Genomic DNA, 13,707 nt, shown 5'->3' on the forward strand with positions numbered 1-13,707 from the left:
TGATTTCTTTCCTAATTCCTTAGAAAGTTAAACTAAATAATTTTCTTTAAGAGTAAAAATGCATAAATATATATGGGTGATTAAACCATACTTAGAAGTTCCTTCAAGTTCTTTGTGAAAACATTTTCCCGTGATTAAAATTCTATAATATACATGTATATGGGTGATTAAACCATAATTAAAGCAATAAACATAGAAAGAAAACAATAATACTAAAATAATTAACATTAAATGGATAGTAAAGATCACTCCATCATAGAGTTTTGGTATTCAAACCTCCAACAATGGATAAGTTAGCCTCTCATAGCCATGAGAGACCCAAAACAAGAAGATGAAACAAAGAAAATGGAGAACATGGAAGAAGAAGAAGTGCTCCCAAAGTGGCTTTAATTTGCTCGTAGACTTATTGGCAAACATACCAAGTCACGCAAATAGTATAAAATGAAAGTCTAAATATCATATCTTGAGGGACTCCATAATACTCGACAAAATGTCAATGTTCACTAACTATGACTTTCAAAACAAAAGTTATAATTTGATTGAAATGCAAAAATGTAAATAACAACATAAATAAACAAAAAAAATTGTTTTTGACATTTTTACGAACACACATGGAGTGCAATAAAAAAAAGGTAAAATAACAAAGAATAAAAGAGTTGAGGTTGATTTCACTAAAGTAACAAACTTAAATGTATTGAAATATTAGCATAATTGCCAACAAAATGGTCATTAAAATAACATTTTTAAGGCAATCATCAATATCTAGAATAAAATTGTCTAAAACTAAATGTCTATTATTTTTATGATAGCAGTTAATATTATTATCATTTAAAATAAAAATTATTTTCAATTTTGTATAAAAATAGTAAATATAATTTTAAAAATTATTGCTTATTAAAAGTTAGACATTTAAGCAATTACAAAGGAAAAAAATAGTCTCCTTTAAATTGGTTCCTGGATATGTCCTTGATGGCAGTATTGATCTAAACTAAGAAGTCATGTTTTAGAACTTAAGTTTGAGTTTAACTTAACTACAAAAGTTAGTTCATGAACTTAATTATACTTGTATATATTGTTTTGATTATATTAGTAATCAATATGGGATCTCTATATAATATGAAATTATTAGGTGGTCCAAGACCAACACACCATTTATGGTACCCACCCATAATCATGTGACACATAGATAACTTTATATTTTAAATTGATTAAGAACTCTTAATTTAAATGATAACATAATTAGTTCTCGTTAGATAGTTACTAAGTATATCTTTAATTTAGTAAATATATCTTTGATTGTCCATGTGTCACATAATTATTGGTCGAAACCATGAATGACGTAATGGTCCTGAACCACCTAATAATTTCTCCTATGTAACACACCCCTCTAACAACAATTTAAGTATGTAGTTTGTGGGACTAAATATTATTTGTGGGTGATTCAATAATAGACTAATAACAAATGGTCCAAATCCAATTATAATCATTAGAATAAATTTTGACATGACTCAATTTCAAAACTTTTGAATGAAATTTTACCACCCCATCCCTCGATCGGTCCAACAACAATCATGACTCATGATTAATCAATCTCTCCATGCTTACAAACTCAAAATTGTGAGATTGTGTATTCCCTTGACCCCCCTGTCAATTGTTCGACCCTTCTCTCTAAGTGGCCTTTCAGTCACCGATCGACATCTCCATACTATCCATGTAGGTGTGCCCGAAGATCTCGAAGTTGCGAGCAAAGCTATGATAAGATACACCCTTCCAGGAATATTGGATAAATTATAACACAATCCTATATATGCCTAAGCCTTTGACCGAGTGACACTTCACACTTGAATGCGCTTAGGTTAGGGCTCTTTACTTTGGAGCAAGATTTAGTTAAAAAACAAAAATAGAATTATTCTACTTATATATATATATATATATATATATATATATATATATATATATATATATATATATATATATATATATATATTATCTTAATTATATTATTGTACCACGCCAAACCACAACAACGAAAAATTAAAACACACAAAATCTTTTTTTTAAAAGAAAGAAAAAAAATACAAGATGGAACGAGACACCCAAAACAACATGCAGCCGTCGTGGAGGAAAAAGAAAAAAGCAAATGTGACAAAACGAGCTAGACAGCATAATGAGGAGGATCCACTAATTATGGGTCATTTTTTATTTGAAGTTGAAGGACTATGAAAGGGATTATTGAGATTGCGAAATGGAGAGGGTGAAGAGAGTCGAGCCATGGATTTTTTATTTTATCTATTTTTTAAGAAAAAAAAGGGCTAATGATTTCATTCGTAAGGTCCTGGATTATAATAATGTTTATAATGTCCAAGGACATAGCCAGCAGTTCCAATAAATAATCGGGTCTCTTTAAACTTATAATATCTGGATTGAGACAAGTTACAAGCATGCATGCTTAGTATTAGCTGCATATTCCCGCCACCATATCTCCTAGTATGAGAAATATTTCACGTAATAATTGCTTTAGGAATAAAATCATGGTCTTTAGATTCAAGTAGTTAGTCGATTAAAAAAAATTATAATTAGTTACAAAACAATTTATATGTTCTTTTTAATAAATTTGTCACTAAAACATTTTTCACCTCAAACTTAGTGAGTAAAAAATATTATTATTAAATTTAATCACTAATTTTTTTGCATATAGTGGTCGTGGAGAAGGTTAGTGTTAGCTGGATGGTCAGTTCAAGCTGAACTTTGAACTGTAATGGTTCCGTAAATAGCAATGAGAAAAAAGCGGCTGCTGGTCGTGTTTTTCGGGACTCAAATGATCAGATTTTACCACCAAACAAACACGTCAATTCGCGGTGGATTTAACGGTAGATCTTAATAGGGGTGGAGGGGTTCATAGTCCCCCAAATTTTTGTAAAATTATAGTTATACGTATACTAATTGTTTTCTTCATACCACCCCAATTCCTCAAATTTTAATTTAATGTAAACTTGACTCAATCAATGCAAAAGAGAGACAATTTGGTTTTTAAATTTGTTTTTCTTATTTCAATTTGGTTATTTTAAAAGTTTAATTTAATCCCTCTATCTATTAATTTAGTTTAATTTGATCCTTTTATTTTTATAAAATTTAATATAGGTCTTTATTTTTTAAAATAGATCCAATTTGATCCTATTTTTCTTCGGTTAGTTCCAAATATTTTTAAAAAATGTCACCAAATTTGATTTTAAATAGGATCACATTGAACATATTTAAAAAATAAAGGAATTAATCGAAACTTTTAAAAATAAATAGACCAAATTAAACCTAATAGATAAATTAAAAGATCAATTTGAATCTTTTAAAAATAAAAGGACTAAATTAAACTAAAAAAAATTTAAAAACTAAAATAGTAATTAAACTAAACAAATATTAAAACTTCCCTAAGAAGCCATAAAAAACTTAATCGAGAAGTCACTCTTTGCTAACCCTGAATATCAAGTGTTTTAGAAAGAATCTTAGCCCTAAGGTATTGAAGAAGCTCTTGGACACGAGTGCAGTTAATTTGAAAATGAAAGTCACGGATTGGATCACTCGTGAAGAAGAAAGGAGAAGAAGAGAGTAGAGTATTGACGCTCTAATTAGTAATGTTTTTTCTTTTTTGTGATTTCACATTTTTCCTCAGTCGAGAGTAAAAAACCAATCTCTTTAGAAATTGAGATCCAACTGATATTTTTTAACATGTTTTTTATTTTATACGCACGGACCAAAGATCAAACCTTGACTATATGCTTAAAGGATAAGTGTATCTGTCAACCTTACCACACCATATTAGTTTATTAATCAGTGATTACTAATGAGTTAATGGAATAACTTTTTTTAAAGAACATTGAAATAACTTTTAGTGATAAGTGAAATACTATATTTGATTAGGGTTTACTTATTGGAAAAAAACATTAAATTTTGAGTCAAGGTAGATTTTGAATTTTGATTATACGAATATCACTTTCTACCTTGGCCCCCTCAACATTATTGGTCAAGCTCTGTTACTGTTGGAGTTGTTTTAGCTTAGCCAAAGATCACGGGTTTGAGCCCATGAGTATGCAAGGACCCCGCTCCCCCCCCCCCTCCCCCTCCCCCGCCCCTCGAATCTATACGTAGAAAGTTTTGTCATTCATAGTGGTCTTATCCCGTTCAAATAGGATTTCCTCTAAGCTCTGGCCAATTTTTCTTGGTATTAAAATAGCTTGGAGTAAAGGGTTCAAAACTTTTATTGTCATCCATAATGGTTCTATCCCGCTCGAATAAGATTTTTTCCAATTTTTCTTGGTATTTAAATAGCTTGGAGTAGAGGGTTCAAAACTTTTATTGTAGAATTTGACTCCCAAGTTGTTGTCACACTTTTAAGTAACACATATCCCACCCACAATCACTGTAATGGTATGGCTAGTGATATTAAGCAATTTGAATTGCACAAAGATGTAGGTTTTTGTGGTACCATACTCTCATAGAAGGAAATCAAGTGGTGGATGGGATGACAAATTTTGACTTGTCTTTAGATAGGCATATTAGAAATTTTTTTACAATTATGTGTAATTTATTTGAGTTCATCATACAAGAAAATTACACTTTAGGGATCTTAGATAACATATTTCTCCCTACTATATTACTCGGTAATTTATATAAGAGATTTAGAGAACCTACTCGAATCCATAATGAATTTTAGAATTTCTTGATTGATATTTCTCCTTTCCGTGACTTCCTTTCCTTGGTCTCTAGGATGGTGTAGAAAACCTTTTTGTTTTTCTTGGTTTTTTAGAGTTCTCACAAAGTTCTCTTATGAAAGAAAAAGTGAAAATGAAAACTTGATGGAGGGGAGAGAAGTTATCTCTTTTGTAAAACAAACTTTCTGATAACTTCCTCTATAACTCTCTTTTCAAATTCCTTTTTCTTTAATGTCAATCTTACCCTTAATGAAGTCAGAAGAAAGGGAATTAATTTTAATAAAACTAAAATAACCCGCAATGACTTTAATACATTTAAGTTTAACAACCATCACATTAGACATCTTTTCATTAAAGTCATTCTCTAATTACATGAGTCAATATTATATTAAAATAATCTAACATTCTCCTACTTGGCTCATGCAATGATTTGAAGATTCAACATTAAACTTTAAGTGTGGACCATATGTTGAAATTACAAGTCACCATCCTTAATTGAATTAAAATGATTGAATTATGGCGGTTGTAAATTATCCAAACAACTTGGTTCCTTTCATATATCACAAATCATCCAATTCAACTTAACTTTAATTAATATTGTAATATGTGTCTTTATAGTCCTTTCTAAGACACAATAATGTCACCTCACTAAAACAATAATGTATACCATATAACATGAATGACAAGATAAACAAAAACAACTATAATAGAATTCACAAGTGTCATACAATACAAGCATTACAACTATAATGTATATATATACATCACATTGCATTGTTAACAAGGACTTATCCACAACACCCATCCTTTTAACATGGCCAATAAATGTCTTGGGTGGTAAACCTTTAGTCAATTAACGCTTTGTGTTTATGCATTTCTTCTTTAACTGAAAAATACTTTAAATCCATATGTTTTGCTCCTTTAGAGTATTTGTCATTCTTAGAGAAGAAGACAACTACGAAGTTATCACAATAAATCCTCAGCAGTCCGGCTACACTGTCGATAATACCAAACCCTGAAGTATAGTTCCACAACCGAAACGCTTGAATTGTGGCCTTAAAGCATGCCACAATATCCACCCAGGATTGCTTTGATATCAGCCCAACATTCCTACAACAAAGCTAATATCCAGTTGTGTACATGTTTGGGCATACATCAAGCTCACAACCACTGATTCATAAGGGATATGCTTCATTTCCTTTCGTTCTAAGTCATTTTTGGGACATTGCATTTTACTAAACTTGCCCCCTTTTTGTATTGGAACAATCTTTGCGGATCATTTCAATATTATATCCTTTCGAGTAAGGTTTGGTCTTAAAGACCCATTTACAACCAACTCATTTAGAACCTTTAAGCAATTCAACTAGATCCCATACTTTATTGTCATCCATTGATTTCAACTCTTCTTTCATCACATTGAGCCACTTTTTAGAATAGCCACTTTCCATGGCTTGTCTAAATGAGATTGGATAATCATTAATGCTTAATTCACATTCATGCTCAAGTGAATGCACAACATAATCGCTTGAAATAGCTGGCCTCTTTTTCCTTTTAGACCTCCTTGGTGTTGTTTCTTGCGCCTTTTCTATCACTTGTTCATTTGTGACTTGCACATTGTCTACTGGTTCATTACCTATGTGTTCATCTTGTGGGTTATTAACGTTATTACATTGTCTCTGGGTGTTGTTTGACCGTAATACAACCGAAGGAACATCTTAATGAAAAACTATAGGTGAAGAAGATTCACCACGAGTCTCTACAATATTCAGCTTTCGTGATTTCTCACTCCCACTGAACTAACCATTCTCAATGAACCTAGCATTACCAAACTCAATTATCCTTGTACTATGGTTAGGACAATAGAATCTTTAACCTTTAGAATTTTCAGGATACCTAATGAAGAAACCAATAATGGTTCTTGCATCAAACTTCTTTTTATGCGAATTATACACATTTACTTCTGTCGGACAACCCTAAACATGGAGATTCCTCAAACTAGGTTTCCTTCCTGTCCATAGTTCATAAGGGGTCTTAGGAACTGCCTTACTAGGAACCCTGTTATGTAGATACATAGAGGTCTTTAATGCATGCATCCTCAAAGATAAAGGTACAATACTATAATTCAACATAGATCTAACCATATCTGTTAGAGTATGATTCTGCCTTTCAGCCACACCATTCTATTGTGGTGTGTCAGGCATAGTATATTGTGCACATATGCCTATACTTTTAAGGAACTTTGCAAATGGACCTGGACATTGTCCACTTTCATTAAATTTACAACTTGCACTTTTCTATCTAACTGTCTTTCCAACTCATCAATGAATACCTTTAAGACATCCACTGATTGAGACTTTTCATGCAAGAGATATAAATAACAATAATGCGAAAAGTCATCATTAAAGGTGATGAAATACTTTTCACCGCCACAAGATGGAACGTCAAAAGGTCCACAAATATCACTATTATCAATTCTAAAAGTTCATTACTTCTTGTAGCATAATTCTTATATTTGTTTAGTTTGTTTTCCTTTAATACAATCTAAACATATATCCCTGTCACTAAAATCCAATTGAGGTAAAATTTTATTTTTCATTAACCTCATTACCCTTTCTTTGGAAATATGACCTAATTTATGATGCCACAAATAAGCATAACTATCATTATGCACATTACGCTTGCTACTAACATCACATTCAGCATTAAACAATGATTCTTTAAACTTTACATCAAGATTGAAACAATACAAACCATCTACTAAAGTACTAGATCCATAACAGTACATATTCTTAAACATTGAAAATACATTGTTTTCAATCTTGAAACTAAATCCTAATCGATCCAACTTTGCTACAAAAACTAAATTTATAGCACATCTAGGTACATAGAGACATCCTTCCAAATCTACATGACACCCAGTGTCCAAGATTAATATGTATGCTCTAATGTCCTCTATTCCTGCCTTCATTTTGTTTCCCATGTAGAGAAACTTTTTAGTTCCTCTTTTGGTTTGGATCGAAAGAAATTCCTACATAATATGTGACACATGAGAAATTGCTCCAGAATCAAGCCACCAGGTATTATTAGACACCTCAACAAGATTTGATTCAAAATTTACAAATATATAAAATATACCTTTCTTTTCAAACCATTTCATTCTTTTCGGCCAGTCCTTCTTGAAGTGACCACTCCCTTTACAAAAGTAGCACTTCCTTTTCTTATGAACTCCTGCATCTCTAACCTTTAAGTTGAATTTTTCTTTGCCCTTCTTACTTGGCTTACTCTGGCCAATATTGGCTCCATCATGAGTCATGAGATGAATTGACTTATCCTTCATTTTCTTTAATCTACCTTCCTCCTGAATTAACATGGCCTCAATTTCTTGAAAATTCCATTTTTCCTGAGTGTTATAGTTCACTTGAAATTAGCCAAATTCAGCAGGAAGAGAGTTCAAAATAAACTATACTAGAAAGGACTCACTCACTTCCATCCCCATGACATTCAACTTTGTTGCCAGATTAGTCATTTCTGTCACGTGATCATGAATTGATTGAGACCAATCATACTTTTTGTTTGTAAGCTCACTTGATAAATTTTCCATAATTGACTTGTTAGTAATATCAGATTTTGAGTAATCCTTGACCAATTTCATGAATTCCCTTGCATTATCTATTTTGGGCATAAATGTCTTCACATTTGTAGCCATAGTTAATCCCATCATGTTCAAAGACAATCTATTAGACCACTCCTAAGCCTCATAAAGAGACTTGTCAGCATCAGTACTGGTCTCTGTAAAGATTGGAGGGTTTTCATCGATAACCAATCCAAGTCCACTACACCAAGTTGAAACTAGATCATTTCAGACCAATCGACATAGTTCAACCCATTGAACTTGATCATTAGGTTACCCAAAGCAAACATATTAGGCATAGTTATATACATTCAAACAGACTCACAAACATTAATGCTTTGAGAAAATTTAATGGGTTCAAACTACATTAACTTTAATCATGCATCTAAGTTCACCTTTGGGTGATAAATAAACACATATCCATATCAATAATGATAAAAGAAATATACTTTAATGGACAATAAACCATACTATTCTTGGCATGCATGTTATCTTTGGATACACACACTCCACAAGCATGAGAATAAATCTTTAATGTCATTAATCATAAGCAACAGTTCACCTTTGGGTAACTCATATATGCTTTATAACTAATAATTTTAATAAACCCAAACACGATAATTTCACAGCTTCATTATCTCAATTGATCAAGTAACCTGGAATTATAAACCTCATAGATTTAACCACTTTGGTGATTAACAAATCTCATTTTAATGTATAATTCCTAAAATATTTTTTTCTGCAAAAATAATTTTACAATTGACTTTCAAATGCAACACCAATTAGTGGTGCAAAATCCATGTACATAAATTTCTATCATATACAAGATATAAAAGAATCTATATACTATCTATAAAAGAGAACCCTCTGTAAATTCCTAAAATACCCCTATCTAAGATTGTGACAGCTGTCCATTTTCTCGATTTTTTTGGTCATTTTGCCCCTTTATTTTTTTGCATCTTTTTTTCTGTTGCCCCCGCCACGTGTCGCGTTGCATGTGCAGTTTCGAACATATGTCACTCCCTGATTGGCGGATTTCAATTCTCCATTTAATTTCACTTAATAATCGGAACTCTCCTCTCTCTTCCTGACTCTTCTCCACGTTACTCTCCTTTCCTCAATCTTCTCCATGTTACTCTCTATTTCTCAATCTTCTCTTTCTCTTCCTCAATCTTCTCCTCTTTTTCTTTTATCTTTTATCTTTCTATTTCTGAATCTTTTCCTTCACACCTTCTCTCTCCGTTTCTCTTTCTTTTCCTCCCTTGCATGCACCTCTGCCACAAGAAAATGGATTTGTGGGTGAGTGAGAGATTAGATGGGATCAAAAGGAGAAAAAAAAAATACACGAGAAGGGTTTTGTTATACGATTTTTTCCTCTTCTACATTATTCTTCTTTCATTGTTTGGTTTTTTTTTTTTTACTACCATTTGATTTTTCCCCTTTGTCAGAAGGCCGTTGAGAAGGCAAAGAAGCTCAGAGGCTTCATCGCTGAGAAGAGGTGCACTCCTCTAATGCTCTGTTTGGCGTGCGCTTTTTTTATTTTTTTTATTTAACATTAGATCACTGTTATTTACGATTGAGTTTATGGATTATCGTTTTGACGCATTTTGGTGTGTTTCGTGTGCAGATGGCACTCTGCTGGAACCTTTGACAAGGGCACAAACACTGGTGGACCCTTCGGACATCGCTATTAGGCTTTTGGAGCCACTCAAGGCGGAGTTCCCTATTTTGAGCTACGCCGATTTCTACCCGGTGATGTTTTTTTGTCTTTGGTGTTTGTGCGCTTAATGTTGTGTTTGTGTTGACGCAGTTGGCTGGCGTTGTTGCCGTTGAGGTCACGGGTGGACCTGAAGTTCCATTCCACCCTGGAAGAGAGGTATAATATCGCAAGTTTTTAGTTCTCACGGCTGCTCTCTGTTATTTGATTTGATTATGCCTTATTGTATATAATAATAATAATAATAATAATAATAATAATAATAATATTTGGATGCTTCGTTGTTACTTTTTTCCCTTAAACTCATATTTCTGATATTGTTCAGAGTTTTACGGGATTATCTACGAGGTAAGCTATAATTTTTATGTATTTTCCTCAATGCTTAATTATCTGGATTTGCATGCAAGCTCTACACCTCACAGTATCTTTTTGCGGTTTTTATTTTTGCAATTTTTATTTGGATCAGGGTGTCTGTGGCTCAGTGGTATTTTTAGTGCTCACAGTTATGCATTTTCTGATCATGTTCATTAGGACATTTATTGGTTGCATGTTATGTGTTTGATCAAATGTCAAGATGATATTTTTGGGTATGTTTTCTTATTTCTTATTTTAATTTTAAATTTGTGGCACTTTTAAAATTATTAGTTATAACTAAAAAGTGTAGTTTGGTTGGATCCAATCTATACTTTTAAATAAACAACTTGCTTTCATATTTGTTTTTTGTTTTTTATTTCCCTCAACTGCCATTTCCCGTTGGCCTAGAGCTACAACCAGAGCTGCCAAGGTATTTCTAGCATTCTCCTTCTTCGAATTTTTTTTTATTTTTCTGCTTCTTCAGGTTCTTTTAGATTTGTTGACATTACGAGTTTTTTTTTTGCTTGATCAAGTTCTGAGGGTAATTTTAGGAGCCTCCATTCCCATTTGTTAAAGGGCCAAGATGATTTTCCTTTTGCATTGAAGGTGTAAGGAAATGATTTGTTGAAAATATGAGTTTTTTTTCTTTCCCTGCTGTTCTCATGCATGTTTTATTTTTATTCTCATGCATGTTAACTTTTCATTTTTCTGTGTTTTTGGTCCCTTTGCTATTTTTGTTCTCATGCATGTTAACTTTTCATTTTTCTGTATTTTTGGTCCCTTTGTTGTTGTCCATTTTTTGTTGAGTGGAGAAGTTTTGACTTTTGCTTCCTGTTATTGATGTTTTCCTGGTAATTCATGGTTGTTTGTTTAGTGTTTTTTATGTTCTCATGCATGTTTGCTTTTCTAATGTTTTTTTATTTTTTCTTTGTTGCGACAGGTATTATGTTCCAAGACATTACTACTCTATTGCTTTCTGTTGTTGTAGGTAAAAAAAAAACAATAAGGAAAAAAACATTGTTATTGTTGTTTTATTTCTAGCATAACAATAAAAAAGGATATGAACATTTTCACTGTAGCTTGGTAGCTAATATTTTTTACTTTATTTTTTGCTGCAGCAGGTATTATATTCCAAGACATTACTACGTTCTGCTTCACTGGTCGGTGATGTGTTTCTTGCCACCATATCATTCATGTCTACCTTTTTTTTTGCACTTGAAAAATAGGAGTAGCAAGCATGGGATTGATGAGTGTTTCTAGGTTTTGTTTTTATGTTCCTGGTGTTGGAAGTTTTAAGTTCTGTTTTGTTTTTTTGCCAAATTTCCTCAATTTTTGTGTGGATTATGGTTTTATTTTTTTATTTTTTTTCTTTTTTCCTTTTAATCTCTTTGCAGGAAATCGTGCCACTTGAGGAAGTTTTTCAGACTCTGAGGTGTGATTCAAATGGACTCACAATAGCATCTGCAGAAAGGTATTTAGTTTCTTTAATAATGTTTTAATTATACATCTATGTTTTTGGAATGAAAAATGAAAACCTGAAACAGAAACACAAACTCGAACCCGCGAAACACCACCATAGCAAACCTTACAACACTTCATGTGTGATCCTTTGCACGTACTAAAAAAAGTAGTTACATAATTAGAAAAATAATTCCCAAATTATGTTGCATCAATTATTTTTAAAACATTTAAGAAAAAAGTTAATTTATTTATTTATAGTATTTGTTTACCATTATAAAAAAAACAAACTTTCTCTTTTTTTGAAAAAGAGGCTGATTCTATAGAAAAGTATTTAAAATAATATATTATTTTCTTAAAAATTTGATTGATACCTAATTCTCATTGTTACAATCCCCCCCCCCCCCCCACTTCATTCTATATTCATGTATCATTTGTGTTTGATAATTTTTTTAATTTCACATATTTTTTATTTTTTTTGGAATTCAAATTTCATGCAGTTGTGGCTTTATTGATGGATTCTATTTTATTATGTTTTTTCTCCTGTTTGATCAAGTGTGATGATGTAATATTTTTTTTGGAAGTTTTTGTTAGCATTTTAGAGTCAGAGATGTGGAACACTGTATCTTGATCAAGTGTTATTGATGAGCTGCATGCATAGTTACTAAGATAGTGGAAGAAGAATTTCTCAAGTAGCAATCTGTTCATAGCTCTTGCTTGATGAAAACAGAAAATTATATTAATTAAAACAACATTCTTTTTTTTTGTTTTAATGTTTATTTTTTTAAAGATTATGCATTTTTTTATTCTCACTTTGGGTATATCAATTTTTAGGCTTTCACATTCCGGCAAGGATAGGATTCTCGCTTCAATATTCACAAAATTGAAGTTACTGTGGCTCTTCCATCAACCAATGATTGAAAACTATTTGTTTTTTGTTATTCTTATATGACAAATAAGTCATTGATTCTTACTCAATTTTTGTTGCTCGAGATTATGCATTTTTTTATTCTCACTTTTGTAAAATAAACAACCTATTCTTCACTTATAGTAATAGCAGATTATATTATTGGTTGGTGAAATGAGTGAGTTGTATAATCTAGATCCATAATTAAAAGAGACAAAAATTGATATAAATCAAGAGAAGTTGTTGAATCAAATGACAAAAAGATAAAGTGAAGGGAATTGAGAGAAAGTAACGGAGTCCCAATATTGGAGATTAATAATAATGATAACAATAATTAATCAAAACAAAAAAATAACAAAAATTAAGAAAGAGTACAAAGAAAGATGGGAACAATATGATAGGGCAACATGTGCCAATAGTAGTGACTACAACATATTCCCGTAGAATGACAAATTTTTTAGATGGATTGGCTATTATTATTATTTAGTTAAAGTAATTTGTTTCATGTTTTTCCTTATTGTGTTTATAAAATTGAAACTGAAATCATGCAAGATTTTAAATTTTCTAATTAAAATTTGAATTATCGTATCATTAAGGTTAATATATAATACTTTAACTGTTATTATTAATTTATTTATTAAATTATTAACATGTAATCAATTAATATTTATTTAATTTATTCAATGTTGATGCTAATAGTAATAGTAAACATATTATTCCAATTGATTTTTTTAATTACTTTAATTGTTATCCAATCAAATCATCGTAACATATGATGATTTAGCATAAAAAAATTATGACTTTTGTTACATTTATTAACATATAATAATTGATTACTATATATAACAATTCATTAAATATTAATATACACGTAATTAATTGTTGAATCATTGTATTATATTTTTGTCATTATTACATTTTATTACATTCAACA

The 13,707-nt window shown here is 31.2% G+C and overlaps 1 long non-coding RNA gene and 1 pseudogene across 1 annotated transcript; both read left to right on the top strand.

The window, feature by feature from the left end:
- Positions 1-9,624: 9,624 nt before the first annotated feature.
- LOC114398570 lies at positions 9,625-10,236 on the top strand (annotated as a pseudogene).
- A 164-nt stretch (positions 10,237-10,400) lies between these two features.
- LOC114398437 lies at positions 10,401-12,920 on the top strand. Its single transcript, XR_003663599.1, has 4 exons — positions 10,401-11,396; positions 11,527-11,568; positions 11,803-11,879; positions 12,701-12,920. It is a non-coding gene; the product is annotated as an uncharacterized LOC114398437 (long non-coding RNA).
- The last annotated feature ends 787 nt before the right edge of the window (positions 12,921-13,707 follow it).

Source organism: Glycine soja, chromosome 19, assembly GCF_004193775.1.
Source record: "Glycine soja cultivar W05 chromosome 19, ASM419377v2, whole genome shotgun sequence".
In the NCBI taxonomy this organism is placed as follows: domain Eukaryota; kingdom Viridiplantae; phylum Streptophyta; class Magnoliopsida; order Fabales; family Fabaceae; genus Glycine; species Glycine soja.